This window comes from Ambystoma mexicanum, chromosome 3p, assembly GCF_040938575.1.
Source record: "Ambystoma mexicanum isolate Mex_15411 chromosome 3p, UKY_AmexF1_1, whole genome shotgun sequence".
In the NCBI taxonomy this organism is placed as follows: Eukaryota; Metazoa; Chordata; class Amphibia; order Caudata; family Ambystomatidae; genus Ambystoma; species Ambystoma mexicanum.
Genome location: NC_090925.1, coordinates 917,183,839 through 917,206,025, shown reverse-complemented (window position 1 = coordinate 917,206,025; position 22,187 = coordinate 917,183,839). Strand labels below are relative to the sequence as shown.

General features: G+C 45.8%; 1 long non-coding RNA gene across 1 annotated transcript; it reads right to left on the bottom strand.

The window, feature by feature from the left end:
* Positions 1–744: 744 nt before the first annotated feature.
* Positions 745–16,887, bottom strand: LOC138581109 (uncharacterized). The gene is made up of 3 exons (XR_011304438.1): positions 16,808–16,887; positions 988–1,085; positions 745–853 (listed from the first exon to the last, which is right to left on the bottom strand). It is a non-coding gene; the product is annotated as an uncharacterized lncRNA (long non-coding RNA).
* Between the last annotated feature and the right edge of the window lie 5,300 nt (positions 16,888–22,187).

Sequence of the window (22,187 nt, the reverse complement as noted above, 5' to 3'; positions counted from 1 at the left end):
TAAATGTGTAATTAATGAACAATCTTTATATCAAAAAATATATTTTATTCTTTTCAAGATAACACTTGGGTTATTGTTTACTCATTAATCACATGAAATGATCACAATATTTGACATATTTTCAATCTCATCACCAACCATACACTCTTTCATTCCATACCATAATGATTCATTTCAACAAAACATGTCCAGAAGAATTCTCCTGTGACATAAAAACCTCTAACAATGTACAATTTTTGTTACACCAGTGACCATTCTTTGTGTGTATATATGCGGAATAGTTCCACAGCTTATTTGTTGGATCTACATATGTTTCAGTCGTATAACTGGCCCTTGCATAATGGGCCCATGAGTCAACGACCTTCTTCAGGATCAAGACAGACTTCAACTCTTGTCTCGTCTATACAATGTTTAGGTGAACAGTGTCTTCTGGTACAGATCTATAATAAACAATAACAACACATTAGTCTCTAGCCCCTTGTTTCTGGCGACACAAACTATTTGTGTGTATGTGTCAAAAAATTATCATACGGGTTAACACTCACCTCCCGCGTGTGTATAATGGGGGTAGTGTAAATGAGGGAATCTTTCCAGCAAGCCTTCCAGTGCAACGTGTTACGGGCAGCTTGCAAACCAACCCAGAGAACACAGTGAACTCCATTCTCCCTGTTTTATCAGTTTAAGTCCGAGTTTAAATCACTAACATACAGCAGAGGTAAATAGTGAATGTCCACTTACTTATTATGGAGATGGCACTACTCAAAGTGAGATCTCATCTTCATCTGGCTCAAGATGGACCAGTCGAGTTTATAGCTGCTCCCAATTGCAGCGAGGAATTAGAATCCTCTACCAACTGTGGGGGAAACCAACAGGGGCATGTGTAAGTTCATGTGTAAGTTCTAAGTTCACATCATTGCTCCCTCCTACATGATACATCTGTACCAAATTATAATCATGCTTCAGCTAGAAGCCGTAAATCAATCTTACCCTAATGGATATCCTCATCAACTGCACTGTGGTATTCGTGGTTCAAAATCACGTGCAGCTTGTTTCATGTTCCGGTAGTTTTAGGTATCCAATGCGTGCTGCAACATAGAAAACACAGGAGCATTTGTACTTCCTGTACACGTAGCTCTTATTTCTACACTATCACCTTCACAAGGGAGTATCTAAAATAGGCACCCATGTGCAGTCAATTGCCATCCATAAACGCCTATATAAGCGTGGACCCCATAGGATGATCACTAATGTCTGAGATCAAAGAATGTGTGGCTCTCTGCGCTCAGGCAGCCACTTATGGGAGTCACTCAGATTGTCAACATTTACTGCCTTGTGTACACCCCAACGCCTTGGCTTCTAAAGCCCAAATAGCGTTGCGTGCACTGATGATTAAGTCAAGATCAATGTAAAGCACTTTGATGTATGGCTGTGTTAATAGCCTAGCAAGATATACTTGGGCGCGAACGTAAAAGCCGCTTACGTTCACCAACGTTGTGTAAACAAATACAACATAGCATGGGGCGCGCGGATGTACAAATACATACATAATCCTTGCGCATCTACTTGTTCACAGGCATGAGCGCTAGCATCCTAGCGTTCGAGGTAGCAAAAACTTACATTGCTGCTCCTAATTCATATCTTCCTCAATGTTCAAAAGCGGGCAGAAAATGCGGCGACTTAACGATACACAAGGACCCACTGGAAATCCGTTGCTCTACCTGAAGGGATGCCTCATGAATAATTGGGCTAGAAAGAGGACTAAAACACAAACCTCCATGTTGGACTAGCTTGATGTATGAAGTGAATGCATCACAATACCTAAATGTATAGGTCTAAATTGCTGCATAGAATAAAAACAAGAAGACCATTGAGTGATCTTTGACAAACAATGTCACAGATTAATTTGGATGTGCGTGCCGCTAAGGGATCATAGCCACCTATCTCCATACAAGAGAAATTATTATTTAATACAACCTGTCAATGTGACTACAGGCGCCTGCTGGCGTGCCATCAGTGCTGGTACGTATTTAACTCTGTGAGTGTGGTGGATGGCACTGTCTTAGTGTATAGGTCTAACATAGATGCCAACATTCCGACGCACCTGGGAGGGAGATTTCTTCAGAGAAATCGTGAGACAACAATTCCCTCATAGGAATGTATTGGGGAAATAATTCTTTTAGGCGGGTGTACATGAAAAATAACAGTATTTTTCACAGAAAAATCGGGAGTCTCCCGCTTAAATCGGGAGGGTTGGCATGTATGGTCTAAGTTGCCACACATCATTTTACAAACAAATGTCATAGATTGAATCATGCCCATGGGGGATAGTCCACACTATCTGACTCACTACACACGTGTCTATATAGTCAAGCAATTCACGAGTTCTACCTCTATATGAGTCTCAGTTTTAGATATCCATGAGTTACCATCCCGGTGTGGGGTGCATGTAACATCACACTGCAAATGCATCTATAGTCTTCAGTGGCATTGAGCTAAATCCCAAAATGGTCTAGTATACTGTCAGTTTATTCCACTCAATGGAAATATTTAAACCCTGTTTCACAGTTTCCAAGGAGTGGATCCATCTTTGTTCTAGCCGATGCAACATCGTTGACATATCTCCTCCCCTCATGGGTACTTTAATGGTTTGTAACACGAACCATCTTATGTCATGTTCCGTGTGACCCAGTCTATTGAAGTGTTCAACCAATGGTTTGTCCTCAATTTTATTGCGGATACATGATCGATGCTCTGAGATGCGTTGGCGCACTTGGCGGGTGGTTTTGCCCACATACAGCATCTTACAGGGGCACATGATTAAGTATACAGCATTTTTGGTGAGGCAGTTAGTGTGTCCTTTCATGGTCCATTTGACTTTCCCATATTCAGAGATTTTTCTGGTCTCTGTGTAGGGACAGGCCACACAATTGCCACATTTATAATGTCAACAATAGGTGGTAGGCCCCATTGGTTTCTCATTGTCTGGTGAACTTCCGACTCAGTGTAAGTATGCACCAATCTTTGTCTTAGATTGATATTCCGTTTGAAGGCGAATGAAGGTTTTTTCACAAAATTTCCCTTCTGTTTTATCAGGTGGCAATTTTTATTTATGCTTTTCTTCCGCATATTGCTAATGGGGGAATATGTGGACACACATATTAGACGGTCAATAATCAGTCTCAACCGTGGGGCGAGGAAAATGTCCTGATGTGTATTAGCCACTCTTTTGTAATGCTGTTTCACTCGTTTTTTAGGATAACCCCTATAAATCAGTCTTTCTTTTAAGATGGTTGAATTTTCCTGAAAGTCATTTATATTACTACAGTTCTTACGAATTCGTAGGAACTGTGAAACAGTTAATTCAATTTGAGTCCATCGGGGTGGAAACTTGAAAAGTGCAAAAGACTGTTCTTGTCTGTTTTTTTTCCCCTGAACAGCTTCGTCTCCAGTTTATCATTTTTCCGAATCAACAGGTCTAAAAAACTGACCTGTTTTCGGTCCCACTCAAGGGTAAACTTGATGTTTTGATCACACATGTTTATCCATTCTAAAAACCACAGTGATGTCTCGCTTGACCCCCTCCAGATTAAAAACATATTGGCCCTCATTACGAGTTCAGCGGTAACCATGCCGCTATTGGCGGCATGGCTGCCGCCGAAATCGCGTCGGGGTCCGGGTCCTCGGAATGAGGACTTACTGGGCCATTCCGAGTTCGGAAGGCCCGGTAATTCCACCCTCCGAGGACCCGGACACGGTCCTTCCCCATTCCCATTTCAGCCCCCATAGGGCTGATTGAGAATGGGAGAGGGAGCAAACAACGGGCCATTACGAGATGACCCATTGTTTGCTACCTCTTCCCCTCGCGGGACCCGGTAAGCACGCCTGGTTTTCCCAGGCGTGCTCACCGTGTCCCGCGAGGGGAACTCGTAATGCGGCGGTACGGAGTCAACGGTGCCGGCACCTTTTACGGCGCGGTTCACTCCGCCAGAGTCGTAATGAGGCCCATTGTCAAAAAGCATTTCCAAGTGACTAAATTGTCACAGAACACTTGTTGTTGATACTTGTTGTTCATACCCAAGATGTTTGCCTCCTCAAAGATGGCCATGTATAGGTTTGCCACATCAGATGCAAATTTTGCACCCATACTGACCCCTCTGAGTTGTTTACACAGTTGCTTCTTAAATAAGAATAAGTTTTCGCTTATCGCTAACCTCGCACATTCCAGGATAAATCCAGTCGGTGGAATATGGGGAGTCAATCGTTTGTCAAGAAAGGTGACCAAGACTCCCAGACATTCCATCTGTCGGATGGAAGTATAAAGTGACTCTACATCCATTGTCGCAAGAATGTCATCTTTATCCATCTGTATGTCACTTATGATAATCATATTGGTCGTATCCTTGATATATGCAGGCATTAACTGTACAAAGGGTTTCAGAAAGAATTTGGTGTATATTGACAGCAGTTCTAGTGGGGAATCTATAGGAGAGACTATAGGTCTGCCTGGTGGGTGTAATGGATTTTTATGGACTTTAGGTAATATGTAGAACGCCCATTTCTTAGGGTGGTTTTTACATAGGTATTGTCATGAACCGCCGTCTGCGTCCCTTCTGGACTTCGTGGTCCCTGACACATAGGGGATTAAACTCAGTAATCCTTCCAACATGGCCGCTTGATGCGGAACGCTGCTTGCCAGTCTCTGTGCTACATGTTCTACGTTCTACAAAACAGACACGCCCCCACGGCTCTGCGCGTCTCAACGCTACTGCTCGCCATAGTTGGACTTGTGCTGCCAGAGTTCGCTAGGGGCTAATTTCCTGAATTCTATTTCCCGGTTCCCTGATTCCTCCTCCTTTCCTTTCATCCTTCAAACTTTACCAAACTTTCTTGTGCCTCCGCGCGCAGACATTGTTCCTTCCTGGTTCCGTCCCTGACAATCTGAACGAAGCACGGTGGAATCCGAAGACCCGCGCATGGGCTTATACAAATCCCAGACCGTGCGAAAGAAGTCACAAAAGAAGGTCGCAAGCAAACAGGAAAAACAGGTGAGAAGGGGAGAGACTTGTGACAGATTGAGACGCCTAAAAATCGATACGGATACAGGGATGGAAGCCGCGGTTCAAGACTTCATGCGAGGCATGCAGGAACTCACCACAGAAGTTCAAAACCTTAAAGCTGAGAACGCTGCCTTAAAGCAGCTGGTATTGTCTTGTGATTCTGCTACTAAGGAAAGTGTGTTATTGGGAGGAGTGGTGGACAAATATGATGGCTCTCCAAAGACCCTTCCTGCCTTCCTTGATTCATGCTTGGTGCATTTCACATTCAAGCCCTACTACTTTTCCACCCCTAGATCAAAGGTGGGGTTTATGATATCACACCTCACTGGCAACGCATTAACCTGGGCAATTCCCCTAATCAATTCGGGCGACGCCCTCCTCGATGATTACAATGGATTTGTGGAAGCCCTAAAGGCCATGTTTGATCGTCCTGAGCAGGTTTACAGCGCTCAAGAACGTCTACTTGATTTTCGATAAGGATCCCAGGATATGCTTACCTATGTCACCCGTTTCAAACAACTTATGAAGGAAGCTGATTGGTCCCAAGAGGCTAGCTTCACTCTCTTTCGCAGAGGCTTGAATGAAGAAATAAAGGACGAGCTAGCCAGGGTAGCTCGCCCTAATTCCTTCCAGGCCCTCTTGGACCTTTCCTTGCAAATTAATTTTCGAATCCAGGAAAGAAAGGCAGAGAAAAAGAAGTCGAAATTATCATTCCAAAAGGCTATAATAGACCACCATTCTATCCCAGAACCTGCAGTTTCTCTGACCTCAGATCCAGAACCCATGCAACTGGGGACATTCTGTGGACCCATTACCCCACAAGAAAGGATGCGCCATATTCACACTGGTCTCTGCATGTATTGCGCCTCCGATAAACATCTTGTCAGAGAGTGCCCTGTTGCTCCTCCACGGCGTTCGGGAAACACCAGCTCCCGATCCTTGATGGGGCACAGTTTCGGGAGAATGATGTCTGCTCCACATCAATTCCTTCCTTGAAGTCTCCTGGACCAAATAAGCTTGTGATTCTTCAGGCCTTTCTATCGCCTTCCAAGAAAGAATCTTACTTCATTCTGGCATTGGTGGATTGCGGAGCCATGGGTATATTCATAGATCATGATTGGGTCACTACTCACAACATTCCACATGAAACTCGAGAGACGATGCAAGCTGTAGAGGCAATTGATGGAGGACCCCTATCTCCAGGACCCATAACCGTTCAAACTAAAGAGATCCTACTCTCTATAAATCACCATCAAGAGAGGATCAAATTTGACATCATAAGATCTGCCCACTATCCAATGGTTCTAGGCATGCCCTGGTTACAGAAGCATAGCCCCTACATCAATTGGGCTGCAGGCTCCTTGTTTCTTGGTTCTGAACAGGGTATGTCCCACTACTTACTCCTAGATTCCTTACCAAAGTCCTCTGAAAACTCGCAAGAAATCCAGCAAAGTCAGTCACTGTCTCTAACATCATACAAATTCCCAGGGCCTCTCAGGCTTACGCAGATGTATTTTCAACTGCCATAGTTCAAGCTCTTCCTCCTGACAGACCTGAGGATTGTGCCATCGATACTGAACCTTCAGCAGTGATCCCTTTTGGGAGAATGTTTATTTTATCAGAACCTGAAAAGAGGGCCCTCCGGGAATACCTGGATACTAACTTGGAAAATGGCACCATACGACCATCCAAGTCCCCAGCGGGCGCTTCATTATTTTCTGTTCCCAGGAAAGATACCAAGGAGCTTAGACCATGTCTAGATTACCGTGGCCTTAACCAGTGTACTCCCAGGGACCGCTACCATTGCCTCTCATCTTGGATATCCTGGAAGCAGTAAGAGGTGCAGTAGTATTCACAAAATTAGATCTCAGGGGTGCCTACCTTCTAATTCGTATAAAGGAAGGTGACGAATGGAAAACAGCTTTAGAACACCCTTTGGCCATTTTGAATACCTGGTTATGCCCTTTGGACTTGCTAATGCCCCAGCGGTCTTCCAACATTTTCTGGACCGGGTGTTTTCTGACATGCTGTTCCTCTTCGGTCATATATCTGGACGACATACTGATATACTCCAAGGACCATCTGAAACATGAAGAACACGTAAAGGCAGTTTTACAACGTCTACGTGAACATAAACTCCTGGCCAAACCTGAGAAGTGTCTTTTCCATGTATCAACTGTTCACTATCTTGGATTCGTTCTTAGCCTTAAGGGGATTGGAATGGACCCCTCAAAGGTAGATTCCCTTCTATCCTGACCCGTTCCAACTACTGTAAAACAAATTCAATCCTTCCTGGGGCTTGCTAACTTCTAACGGAAATGTATACCAGCCTTTTCGGAGATTGTACATGCTATTGTTACATTGCTAAAGAAGGATACCCCCTTTCAGTGGACCTCAGCCCAAGATACGGCTTTCCAATGGTTGAAGTCGGAGTTTACACAAGCTCCCATTCTAGCTCAACCGAACTTTGATCGCCCTTTTCTTGTGGAAACTGATGCCTCCAACTACGCTTTGGGGCAGTCCTAAAACAGGAACTTGATGATAAGTTAGAACACCCCATCGCCTATCTTTCTCGCACCTTGACTCCCAGTGAAACTCATTACTCTGTCGTGGAAAAGGAACTGCTAGCCATCCTCCAAGCCTTCACTGATTGGCGTCATCTTCTCCTGGGAGCCAAACACCTGGTACATGTGCGCACTGGCCATCGGATTCTTCAAGTCCTGCAATCCCTAGAGTGTAGAAACAGTCGTCAAGCCCGTTGGGCCTTCTTTTTTGCTCAATATCAGTTTCAAATCCATCATGTCCCTGGAACACAGAACATAATAGCCGATACCTTATCCAGACGTCCTGATTACGAAACCCTTGAAGATCAGACTTTTCCTAAGATGTTTCCCCACACAATATTTGTTGCCCAAGCAATCACCCTCCTGGAGGATATTCAAATTCAAATTCAGTCCTCTGAAACCTGGAAGGAGTTTAAGAGAAACAATCGATGGAAACTTAAGACAAGGGATGGATATCTGTTCAAGGACAATCGCTTGGTCATCCCCACTCCTGGACTGCGGCAAAAGATCACAAGCCTATGTCATGATACTTTTCATTCAGGACACCGTGGCATCACAAACACCCTCCGTTTAATACAAAGACAATTTTGATGGCCGAGGATGATAGAGGATATCCAGATCCATATCCAGGCATGTGCAGTCTGCAATCAGAACAAAAATGATAATAAGATACCGGCAGGTCTACTGCTTCAACCAGCAATACCAACAAGACCCTGGGAATTCATCGCCACAGATTTTATCATGGAACTACCATCTTCCAGGGGATACACAACTATCATGGTTACCATTGATTTGTTCACTCATATGGCTAATTTTACACCTTTATACAAACTGCCATCCTCATCTGAACTCGCCGAAATCTTCTTGGAACACATATTCCGGCTTCATGGGCTACCCTCCAAAATCATTTCTGACCGAGGACCCCATACATATCCCAGTTCTGGAAACAATTATGTCGTATACTGGGAATCCAACGTACCTTGTCCTCAGGTTATCACCCACAGACCAATGGAGCCACTGAACGTGTAAACCAAACTCTGGAACAGTATCTTCGTTGCTTCGCCACTAAGGTCCAGGATGATTGGTCACTCTTAATACCTGTGGCCGAATTCGCTTACAACAATTCAGATCATTCAGCTATCAACACCAGTCCTTTCTTCTGTAGTCAAGGATTTCATCCTTCAGTTCTACCTTCCATTCTCCCAAACCCTACCCCAGTTCCTACGGTTGATTCCTGGATTGAAACCCTTATTAATGTACATAAAGAAGCAAAGGAACACTTAGAAAAGGCCCGAAAAGACGTTAAACATCATGCCGACTCTAAAAGAAGACCTGGGCCTTCTTACTCAGTAGGCGATAAAGTCTGGTTATCCTCGAAACTCCTTCCTCGACATCTGCAACCAAATAAACTGGCTCCCAGGTATTATGGGCCCTTTTCTATAAAAGAAATTGTCAATCCAGTGCCCTTTCGACTTAGGCTACCAGAATCATGGAAAAGGATCCATCCAGTCTTCCACACTTCTCTGTTGAAACCATATGTTCAGCCCTCTCAAACTGCTCCAAGATCTACCCCAGTGATTATCAATGACCAACTCGAATATGAGGTTTCCAGAATCTGTGACTCTAGATACCGACGTGGTCAACTACAATATTTGGTCGAATCGAAAGGATACTCTCCCAGTGAGCGCACTTGGGAACCTGTGTCAAACATGAATGCACCAAGGGTGATTCGAAGATACCATCTTATACATCCGGGCAAACCCGGAGGAGCTGGGCTTCAGAGGAGGCATACTGTCATGAACCGCCGTCTGCGTCCCTTCTGGATTTCGTGGTCCCTGACACATAGGGGATTGAACTCAGTAATCCTTCCAACATGGCCGCTTGATGCGGAACGCTGCTTGCCATTCTCTGCGCTACATGCTCTACGTTCTACAAAACAGACATGCCCCCGCGGCTCTGCGCGTCTCAACGCTACTGCTCGCCGTAGCTGGACGTGTGCTGCCAAAGTTTGCACAGGGCTAATTTCCTGAATTCTATTTCCCAGTTCCTTGATTCCTCCTCCTTTCCTTTCATCCTTCAAACTTTACCAAACTTTCCTGGATTTTCACCCGTGCTCGACTCATGGCTTCCGTGCCTCCCCGCGCAGACATTGTTCCTTCCTGGTTCTGCCCGGACAATCTGAATGAAGCACGCTTATACAAATCCCGGAACGAAACCAAAACCATACGTCACCGTATAGTAACCCCCAGGATGCACTCCAAAAGGGTCCCTCCGAACCCAAAGTAAGTATAACAATGTTTCAAAGTCCCCACTTTACATATATATGAAAAATATTTTCAGGATTTATACAATAATGTTTCAAAGAACACAGTTCAACCAGGGATTTTAATTAAAAAAACAAATGTAGTTTAGTAAACATAAAGCAATAACATTCTCAAAGAAATTTCAGTTGATTCACAAAAAGTAAGCACACTTATCAATGAACCCCTATTAACTCATAGGGCTTGTATTCATAAACAACAAGATAATTTCAAGCAGTGCTGGGCTTCAAATGATTCATAGTTTAAAAGTCCATATGTAACTCTGAGACTTTTTGCTTCAAACCCACATGATACAATTACAATTTTTAGAGCCACAACTAAACAGCTTTGGCATCAAATGACTTCCTTTCAAAAAAACATCCAAATAGACTTCGCTATGTGTTTTTATACAGCCAACGCGTTTCGGATTGGAGAACAATCCATCTTCAGGGCATGGGAAGCCTAAATGTTCCACAGGCCAAATCCACTCGGGGAGGTGCACCTATGAGAGTACAGACAGGGCACTAATCAGAAACAAACATTCACAGCACCTTAATCCAACACCACCCGATACCATCCTTGGCGCTCGGCACAGGGAATTAACGTCTTCCAACAAAATCCTAATCAAACAAAACAAATAATAAAATATGTAACTCAAGTTGTGCCAACAACGCTATATCCTTCAACAGAGCATCAAGCGCTGTATTCTATACCAAAACCATATCACCACACCGTGTAAATAATAAGAGTGCCCCTGAGGGTGAAAGTGACTACACCAAAAACAGGGGACCCCAAAGCCCATAAGACACCACAGTGTTAAATAGCACCATGCACTCGTCCCCACACGGGGGAGCTAAAAGCCGCCACCGAAGATGGTAGTTAAATCTAAGGGTACAGAAATGTAAGATCCCCACATACCACAGGGACCGGACCTCCAATGTTAAACCGTACCACAACCGTTGTCCTCATTCGCCTGTACCAGCAGAACACAAATTGTTCATAAAGTTAAGTCACTACCCGCAAATCAACCACATTGCTAAATCCAAAACGTTCCTCCAACAGGAGAGCATGTACACTTACCAGAGTAACGTCTAACTCCATTCACTCAAGATCAGACTTTCTAGTACCCGGTAGCCGCACTAATCAGCCCGACAGACAGGATCAAGTCACTAATGAGAGTATGCATGCGTAGATAGCATTTAATGATGGAATCTGGCGTGAATGACGGCAAAAAGAACGTACACGTACATCACCCGCCATCTTGGATCGGTAAGGGAATGTACGCCCAATCCTCTAAGCACCCGGAATTATGCCAAAACGAGTTCAATAATACCAACAAATCCATCACCGGTGCAGCACAGGAGCCCGCCCTAAAACAAACCCATAGAAGGTCCGTATAGACGAGCAACCACACAAAGCTGCGTGTATTCAAAAAATGACCGAGCAGAGGGGGAAACAAAGCAGAACAACGAGATCTGCCCCAGTCCCCATGCCAGTCAAAAAGTAAATTAAAACATAGAGAACAAAAAAGACAGAAATTAGCCGTGCCCCAAAGAACGGGGATGTCTGCACTCAGATAGGCACCACCCACGGAGTTTTAATTAAACCAAAAATGTAATACATGTAATTTCAAGAAAAAAATATACATCAAAGTTCTCAGCATCTAGGCATTTACACTATACTCACCATTTCAAAGAACACCATATTCCTCTGTAATTTTTCAGACAAAATGCATATACAAAAATCAATGTAGCCCTTCTGGACTTCGTGGTCCCTGACACATAGGGGATTGGACTCAGTAATCCTTCCAACATGGCCGCTTGATGCGGAACGCTGCTTGCCATTCTCTGCGCTACACGCTCTACGTTCTACAAAACAGACAGCTCTGTGCGTCTCAATGCTACTGCTCGCCGTAGCTGGACATGTGCTGCCAGAGTTCGCACAGGGCTAATTTCCTGAATTCTATTTCCTAGTTCCTTGATTCCTCCTCCTTTCCTTTCATCCTTCAAACTTTACCAAACTTTCCTGGATTTTCACCTGTGCTCGAGTCACGGCTTCCGTGCCTCCACGCGCGGACATTGTTCCTTCCTGGTTCCGTGCCGGACAATCTGAACGAAGCACGCTGGAATCCGAAGACCCGCGCACATGCTTATACAAATCCCGGACTGTGCGAAAGAAGTCACAAAAGAAGGTCGCAAGCAAACAGGAAAAACAGGTGAGAAGGGGAGAGACTTGTGACAGATATATCTGTTCTTCGTGACTTTTCCATTTCTCATTGTATGCATGTTTCATAAGACTGGTAATTTCAGACCAGAGTCTATCAATGGGGTCATGGTCCAGTTTTCTATATGATCCCACATCCCTCAGAAGTCTGAGGCATTCTTCTTCATATTTACAAGTATCCACAACGACGATGCCTCTGCCATTTTTTCGTCAGGTTTGATAGTCAACAGATTATTTTCGCATAGATTTTTCAGACTCTCTCTCTCTTCCTTCTTTAAGTTATCATGATGGTAATTTTTCTTTTTAAGTGCTTCTTGTGTTTTTTTTATCACTAGGTTCTCAAATGTCAGGATTTCTGGTGGGCACACGTGAGATGGTAGGAGTGAATTGGGATTTGTTTTTAAGACCAGTAATGTTCACAGTCTGATTCATCATGTGTTCTTCTCTCATTTTTATTCAAACTTGGTAAGTAAATTTCCAAATAGTGCTTTAGTCGGATGTTTCTAAAGAACCTTTGTAACTCGACTTCACAAGTAAAGGCATCTGCCTTGGACACCGGTACAAAAGATAGACCATTCGCTAATAACTCTAATTCATCGTTGGCCAGCGTGGATGAGGATAAATTAAAGATTGGCATTTTGTCCATTCCCAATGGTTCTGGTACCACTGGCGTCTCCTGCATTTAAAGCCTGCTTAGGTTAGCTAAAGACTCCTTCACCTACGCAAACAGCAGATATGAGAGTGGATACCCCACTGTATGCCCATATCAAAACTAAAGGTCTTAGAAGAAACCCCATTCACACACGTTGAGACTCTGGGCACCAAACATATTTCCCCAATATAACTAATCGACTTGGGGCCAAAGCTAAATGACTAACATGTGTCTATTAGAAATCTCCAGCTGACCCGGTCTAAAGCCTTCTCAGCATCGAAAGATGTCAGCACTGGGCCAGCTTCATGATACCTGACTGCATAGATCAGATGGATAGTTTTTTTTTTTAGAAACCCCCATTATCTGTGTGAATGAGGTTACGAAGATGTTCATTGAAAACCCTCTGCTAAACACCTTAGTGTCAACATTCAACAGGGTTTTACACCTGTAGGAGTCCCAATTAGTAGGATCTTGCTCTTCTTTAAGAAGAGTTTAAATTGGGGCCTCTAAGAAGGAGAGGAGAAAGGACTGAACCTCAAGGATCTCACTGAACATTTTTTGCACAATTTATGTAACAACAGCTTATTGAACCTTTCAGAGAAAAACTGTCTGGGCTCTATGATTTCCCAATTTGCATTCTTTTAATCACTGATTGGACCTCACATACTATAATGGAAGCTTCCAACGGTGGCTTCCTCCAAATGTTTGGGTAATCTGAGTGGTATTACTTAGTGGGGGTGGGTGGAATCCCATTTTCCGCTTCTGCAGATGTTTTCAGGATTGAGTTATTATTTTCTGCCTTGTGCTTGGGTTCTGCTTGCTGGTGGATACTTTTAAGCTTCCTCAAAAAAGTGGAATTTTGTTGGGATTTTGGCTACTTTCGGGAGGATAGCTCACGGGCATTGCGCTCGCCTTGGAAGCAAGATGACACGGAGCAACACAGGTTCGATTCCCTGGTCCATGCTTAGAAACCTCCGGGTATTAAGCGCGTTATAAATAACCAATTACAATTACTTTTCCCCATGTTTATCTCCTGCAATTCCTTCATCTAATCCACGTGGAGGAGTTGCGATAACGCGAGAGGCGCAGTTCCTTTCATCTCCACCTCCCTCGTCTCCTGCAATGTGTTCATCCTATCCATGCATGCGGTAGCTGCAAATACGATAGCACACGTGGCGCAGTTGCCTTCGTCCCCGCCTCCCTTGTCTCATGTGATGCATTTGTCCAAATCATGCATGCAGGAACTATGAATTTGATGATGTGAGCAGTGTGGATGTTTTTGTCCCCGCCTCCTCCGACCCCTGCAATGCATTCAGTTCAATACCCGCACGGTAGCTGCGCTGATGCAGGGATAAATGCAGATGTTTCTGATTAGATGCTCCTTTATGTATCAATAGGATTCTATTCCAGAGAAATTAGACTGCAAGCTGAGCCAACCATTTCACTTTCTCTCCCCTTTATTTTTCATTATCCTACTTTCAGGTGCCTCACTCACTTTCTGTTTGGTTGATAATGCGCCCTCTTTCTACTGGCTTTGTCTATACCCTTTTTTCCCCCCATTGTTTTCCTTTTTCTTCGTCCGGAAGGGCCAGTAGCCCCAGGATGATGTTGGCAGGATCACCATAAGCGGAAAGCACCGGCGTCAGCACCCCACCCCACAACGAGGAGTGGCAGGTGCAAAAGCAGCAGCAGCAACCAGCGATGACACCAGTGGACAGCAGTGTCACAAAAGCCACAGTTTTCACTACTACGATGGCGACAACAACGAGTGAAGCCACATCTAATATTCTCATGGACTTCTCCATGACGAGATTAGCTTAAGCAACAGTAGGTTTTTAAGACCTCTCCCAGCACAACAGTCCGACTCGGATGAGGCAACCATCATTGAGGAGCCGCAGGACGGAGATGTGTCCATTGCCACACCATCGACTTTGCCATCACCGGTCAAGTGGATGGGGAAAGCCACCACGTTGTCATTGCTGCAGACGATGACACCAACCCAGATGGAGATGATGTAGTATGGCCACCGAAGAAGCGCAGGAGATAAGGATGGAAGCAGCAACCATCAGAGAAGGGAGAGTCAAACCAAGTGGAAGGCTAGCACCACCATCAACTCAGCCCAAACAAGAGGGAGAAGCAGTGCCAGCACCACCACCAGCTTATCCCAGACCAGAGGGAGCATCAGCACCACCAACAGCCCAGCCTAGACCAGAGGGGGGCACCAGCACCACCACGCCAAAAGGAATGAAGCCACTGCCTCCTTTGGTGTCATTATGGACTTGGGGGTAACAAGCTGGGGTGCAACTGCCACCCAAGGCCTCCTGTACTTTGGATGGTAAAATATTTTTCACCGTTCACTAATTGTGCTTTTGAAGGTGCACCTCAAAAAATAAGCCCTTCACACGGTCCCAGAAACCTGGGACCAGAAAGGTTGCCAGCAGGTGGACGTCACTCACCTTCATGGCACAAATGCAGTGGGTGCTGTGCAGGCACAATAACATTTTGGCAAAAAGGCTCACCGATTCCTCGGAATCCCTTGCATACTGTGAACCTGATGTCGCATGGTATTCACGCCCCTCTCCACCATGCACATCAGTGGAAGACTTTCACTAAGACCCGGTTGTTCTTGACCGTCCCTCATGCTTGCCTCTTGTGAGGGCCTTAGAACTTTTCAGACTGGCTAGTTGACAGATCGGTGCCTCGGTATGCAGATGTGTCATAGTATAGACAATGATGGTAAAGGTGGTGCTGAAGTATATAGAGGGTCGAGCTCCACCAGGTGACAACCTCTACCTTGATTTGGTGGTGTGGCAGCCTGATAGCTGCCAAGGTATTCCTTGCGCTGTAGGAGTAGTTCAAGTGGGCTCATCTCTTCCACGCATTAAGCAACATGCCAGCTAGGTAACAACCAGACACCTGGAGATACAGGGGATGTGCATTATTTCCTCCTGGTTAAGGGCTGCACCGAAAATGCTGCCTATGACTGCTGTGACAAAGTCAACATTAAGAGCTTTGGAACAAAGCCAGTCCTCAATGACGCCCCCGAGTTACATGCCCAGCTTTGTGTGTAATCTTGTTGAAGCGCTGCATGCAGACCATCACCTGCTGAAGGGGTGCTCGGTGTCCCTTTACATTTGTCACTCTTCCGTAGTCTGTCCCGTGCAGGCTTGTCCACATGTCCCTGGTGTGGTGCACCCTATCAGCCTCAGATTCCTCAAGTGGCCTGTGAAGCTGTGCTAGGACTTGGCTGTGCATCCCCGGGACAGCAGTGTGAGGGAAGCAATGCCAATTTAGGATCTTCCATGTCAGTGCAGCGCATGTCATGAGTGCACCAACGCCAGGATTCTCCACACCTGAAAATTGCAGCAGGTCCAGAGGCCGCATTAGTGCTGTCACAGCCGTGACCTATCAAGCGGCAGGATGCTTGTGGTCATAAAATGCCTGCTTCTCCAAGCACCCCATCCAAATCGTCTTGTGCATGGCAATTTGCTCTTTTTATCTGTGTGAACTATGGGTTTGCTGTGGCAGGCAGCAATACATGTTTTGTCAGTGAGCACATATATATTCAAGTGCCAGAAATGAATTTGATACCTGGATATTCAGACCCCTTGGCTCTGAAGCCAACCGCTCTTATCCCTTATCAGAAGTTATCTGTGAACTGAGAGAACTGAACGTGGAGAAGAGCAGGGAAGAAGGGCAGATTGAGGGGCTGCCGAACTTGAAGCACAGCGGTAACGAAGGGAGGCAGTCTAGGAACCCACTCATTGCGAGACCCAGAGAATGGGAAAGACAACGATGTATCTTGCTTCCGGGGGTTAATAAACATGCGGGTGACGGCAGCGAGACAAATGGAGCTGAAATCACGGGAGACATGGCCTACAGTGACCTGGCAGTGCCCGCTCCCCTGTTCCCTCCAGCTACATATCACTCGGCTTCCTTTCCAGAACAGCAGGAAAACACGGCCGACGGTACCGAAGCAGTGACCGTTCCCTCCATTAACATGTCACTCACCTTCCTTGTTGAGCAGCAACACTCCGAGAGGATCAGCAGTACCGGCTTGCTTGGAGGCAGGGATCCCACGTGGGTTGCCGGCTTTGGCGGGAGAGGCACTATGGCGAACTTCGTTTGAAAGGAAACAGGGGCGGGGCTTATGGGGATATTTATAGAGAAACCGACCAAACCCTTCCTGATTGGCCTAAACACCTCCAGCCCCTATATAAGGGAGAGACAAATGACGGGCGTGTGTGTGTCTTTCCTGATCTCTTGCAGAATATCGGAGGAGAAACAGAGAGAGCTAAACTGGAGACGCTCTACCGGAGACGCTCTGGGCATATGAAGATTAGTCGCCACTTTATAAAGATCAATCCTTATTACAGATGGAGCAAGAAGGCTAATCCAGAACTCTGACTTCATTTTTATTTTTTCTTGGACCCATTTATCCTGAATAAAGTCTGTTTTAGTTCTAATATCGCTGCCTGTCTGCTTCATCCTTACAGTATGCTTTGTGAATGTGTCTTGCAAGGTGATAGGCCTAATTTACAAAAGGTTTAGCATGACGCAAATGGACTTCGCGGCAAAAATGTGCATCTGTATATTGATAATTTTCCTTGATGTACACTAATGGGAGCTCACTTTGCATTTGCTGACCTCCTCCTTGCAAATGTCTCAGACCACAATGTTGGTCTTGGTTGCATTGAAGGAAAAGCAAGCCCAGACAGCTGACTTCGCTGATGGGTGGTTACAGGCTGCTGGCTGTGAGGACTTAGCTCGATTTTTATGTTTGTGTTTGTAGAACATTCCTGGCGAAGAGGACATGAACAGCATTAGGTCTCCACTGGGTGGGCTGAAGGGTGGTCAGTGAAACCATGGATGGGGGACAGTGGATATTCCCCTCCCGCTCAGGGCCTTCCATGGGATCCTCACTTCGAATTGAATGAAGAAGCACTGTTGCCTTGCTTGCTCCAGCTGTCACTGACTAGCTGATGTTAGTGGCAGTGAGAACCTCCTCCACTGTGCTGGTGGAAATGGACAGTAGGACTGTAGCTTTACCTTGTGCACTTTCATGCTGCGTTTGTTGGTGTCATGCACCAACCTTGGAGGTTATGGAAACGCTGGTAGCTCCATTAGTGTTCTGCTACGTTCCTTCGCCCACGTCTGCTAGCGGTCTAGTCATTCTCAAGATGGCTGCTTCAGGCTTATACCGGCTCCAATGTCGCCTGTCGGAGCGTGGCAACCCTTTCCACTTCTGGGTAAAATGCTCGTAGCTCACTACCTTGCTTTGCCTAATTCTTCCCTGTGTTTTCATCTCTACCTTCAGTACACCTGTTACTCTAGCTGTTCTCCATGCAGAGCACAGCAGCGTTCCTCTCTCTTCTTGCTTACACATGCGGTACGCTGCTGTTGCACTTCACCCCGGCTCGCCCTTTACGGCATTCTGTGGTTTTCTTTGCTTGTTTGTGGATTCCCTCTGGGCACAGCCCCTCCTCCCCCCACCTCTGCTGGCATTTTCTCCAATATACTCCATGCTTCTCCCTCCTTACTGCTGGCATCCCTTTGCTTGCAAGTTTCATGGGTGTCTCCTGTCGTTAACCACACTCGTTCATGCAAGGAATCTCCTTGTCCTGTGGCTGAGTTTTCCTGGGTTCTCTTCAGTGGGATTTCTCACTGTTTTTACTTACCGGACCTCTGTACTTCCGCCTGGCCCCAATATCCTTTGTTCTCTTACTGCTAAGCTGGGAAGCCTCAATTACTCAGAGTCAGATCATCTATGGAATCACCCAGCTTCACAAGGATCTCCAGGGGTTTTTCCCGCCATAAGGCTGTTTCCCTGGTCAGGGAATGGCTCCTCCGAGTCCCCACTGCCTGGCGTGTTACTGTTAGATAAGATTTCCACAGAGCTGGTAAATCTTTCTTTCTGGTTCAACCCCAGAACTTTTTGCTTTTCTAGTGGGATATTTTTCATTAATACCTCAGTGAGTGGGAACCTTTTTCCACACTCATCTAATCTTTAACTCTTTTTATAGATGTCATTTTTAAGACTCTCCATAGTGTCTTTTTAAAGTTAACATGTTTAACAACTCATTGGCAATAAGTGCCTGTTGTTGCTGGGTTACCCTAGGGGCTCCCCATTTAACTTTCTTGTGCTAACCTTGAGTGAACTACAGTTCCCCAGGATAGAAAGCATCTTTGGATCCCTTTTACATTTTATTCTGTGAAACCAGCACACCCCACCTTATGTGGAGTGCTTGGGCGATACAATGTATCCCCTTTCACATTAAAACTGTAACAATCCTGTCACAGTGACAAGCTTACCTTTAATGGCTGGTGGCTGTGATACCTTTTACAAATTTGGTGCACCTTTACCGCGGGCTATGATCACAGATGCAGTAAAGGCACCTACCAAAATGGCCCCTGTCTTCTTTTTCTGCCATTTTAGTGTTTCTTGTCGTTTCTTGGTCCTTCCCCTGACATCCACGGTGGGAAATTCCTTTGTGTGATTTTTGTCTTCGGCGGGAGTCCCCTGGACACCCCAGTCAGTCCGTAAGCACAGGTAGTGGGGGAGGAGTCCAAAACTTCCCCATCCTTTGTCTTACGCCTTGCTTCAACTGGGACAAATCCCAGTGGGAGGCTGGCTGTCCTGATTGGACAACCAGACGCCCCTTTCTTGTAAAATACGGGGAGAGAATGCAGAGGTTGTGCTGTAGTTCCTGATAAATACTGGAAACATGGACACTGAAGTCATGTCGACCACTGGAACAGAAAACCGAAGAGGATGACGAAGGAAAAGCAGCAGAGATGATTTCCAGGGACCAGAGAGCCTGCTGTGTAACCGGAGCCTGCTGCAGCCCTTCCTTCCAATCGACGACCCGAACCCAGAGCCTGGCGAGACCCACTAGACTCAAGAAGACCTGCATTTTGAGCCATTCCATGGGTTGCTGCGACCTTGTGTTCTTGCAATACCCCAATAACCTGGGACCACCAGCCACTGTGCGGTGCACGGTCTTTCGAATTCCAAATCTCGCTGAACTTCGCGGGCATCCTGGTGGATCTCCAGAGACACGAATCGAGTCCGAAAAGTCCCCTCACAAGAGTGCTGGACATTTGTAACAACGAGAATTCAACCGCGGTATTCTGTCTTCTTCTCTGCTCCTTGAAAAGGCGCCAAATCCGCAGAACCGCATTCAGCCATGAGGGAAATCTTGCCTAGAGCCTTCTTCATCAATCACTGCTGCAAAGTCCCTTCTGAGGTCTTGTGTTTAGTCTCCAGGACAAGGAATCCACTGACCGGGTATTTGGCTGAAGTCCCTGAAGTTCTCCTGCTGCAATTTCTTCTTCATTGCTGAGGTATTGTGTTGTCTTGGGTGTATACTTACCTTAAGCCTGTTGGGATATCTGTGTAGCTTTGGGGTGTTTTCTGTGATTGGGAGGTCCCTCGTCCAGTGCACCCAGTCCCACTGCTAGAATCCTGCTGGGGTGTCTTCTGTGAAGCCCCTGGATGCTCTTTTAACTCTAAAAGTAAAGTACTCACCTGTTTGCCCAGTTTTCCTAAGGAACTCTGACTTTTGCTACTAAAGAACTTATTCTAACACTGCCTGATGGTGACTAGTCCTAGTGACCCCCCTTCTGCCACTGAGAACACTCATGCTCCAAGAATAAGGGAAAGACTTTGAAGGGATTGGGACTTCTGCCTAGAAAAGAAATCAAGTGTTTTACTTACTTGTAAAGAGTTGGTTGGTAACTGTAATTCTAAGAGTGAACAGTTACAAAAGATCTTACTGATCTTGAATGTGTGATGCACTATTCTTAAAAGTATGGTTAACATCTTTTCTTCCTTAGCCACTGTTTAGCCAGTAAAATAGAAAGTAGATGTGAAGGTATTTTACTCTCCTGTGATTAGGTTGTGCCTCTTTACGAAAGTAATGTGTTGGTTTCACCAGATTATTCCTGTAGGGTAATTGTATGAGTGTCCTCCAACTGTTGGTATCACCAGGTTAGTCCTGTTAGGATAACTGTATGAGTGTCCCCCAACTGGGCCTTGCTTCCCCTGACTTGCTGCTAGTGTTCTTAATAAGTCTACATTAGGTTGTTGCCTATCTATAATAACTATTCCGTAAAGTATGACATTGGGTTTTACTTTCCCCTTCATTGTGAAGTTGAAGTAAGTGGGTTTTACTTACCTTGTGTTAGCTGTGTGCCATCCAAAATAAGTTACCAGAGTTATGGCTTACCTCAACCTGGGGTTCCCTGATTTCAAAAGCACATGTAATTGTATATTACATCCTTAGGTTGGTTTTACTCACCTAGTATAACTGTGTGTTATGCTATGATATGGCATTTATAACACGCCTATACACAAGTGTTTCAAGCCGCGATGAGGCAAGGCGGGGGGGAACAAGGGGTGGACAGACAGCGATCCTACTAGGCCAAGTGTCATTCAGATCGCGCAAGTGCACGGGAAGGGGGGGAGGAAAAAGTGCATGGGGGAAGGGAGAGGGGAAAGTGCAGTACATGGGAAAAAGTGGAATAAATAAGAAATAAATAACGGCCAGCTGGTGGCAAGTGCAAGGAAGTGCAGACAAAAGTGCTAGTAGGGGGACTGTAGGGATACAGAACGGTCCCCAGATGCAGGGGTTGCCAGGGTGGGAGTGCAAGTGGGCAAATTGACGGGGTCTAGGCCAGAGATCAGAAAGGGTGGCCAGGTAACCTGAACAGTTTCAGTCAGAGAATCAGCAGGGGAGAGGGGGAGAGAAAGCAGAGGCAAAGAGGAAGGTTTTGAGGTGCTTCCGGAACTGAAGATGGTTCTCCTCGAGTTTCAGGGAGGCAGGAAGGCTGTTCCAGAGAGAGGTCCCAGCCGAAGAGAGTAATCTTCCACCAACTCGTTGCTTGGAGAAGCGACTGACACTGAGGGAGTTGGAGGCAGATGAGCGAAGAGCTCGAGAAGGAAGATATTTAGGAAGAGAGAGTTGAAGGTGTTGCGGTCCCAGACCCCAGAAGGCCTTGTGTACAATGCAGAGGGTTTTGAACTTAATCCTCGCAGCCACTGGGAGCCAGTGCAGAGATTTCAGTCCTGGAGAGATACGATCCCTGGGCTTGAGGCCAAGGACAAGTCTTGCAGTCCTGTTCTGGATAAATTGCAGAGGGCGGAGGGTAGAGGGCAGTGAGCTTTTGGGGGAAGGAGAGGAAAGGAAGAATACTTCTAAGGAGGTGCAGCTGGTAGTTTGGCTTTTTAGGAAGGTCAGAGATGTGAGGGGAGAAGGAGAGAGCAGAGTCGAAGATGACCCCAAGTGAGTAGAATCTCAGTCTTACTGGAATTAAGGCAGAGGTCGTTGGCGGCACACCACTCCGTTATGACAAAAGTAGTTATAGGTTTTTACTGCACCTAGGATAAGTG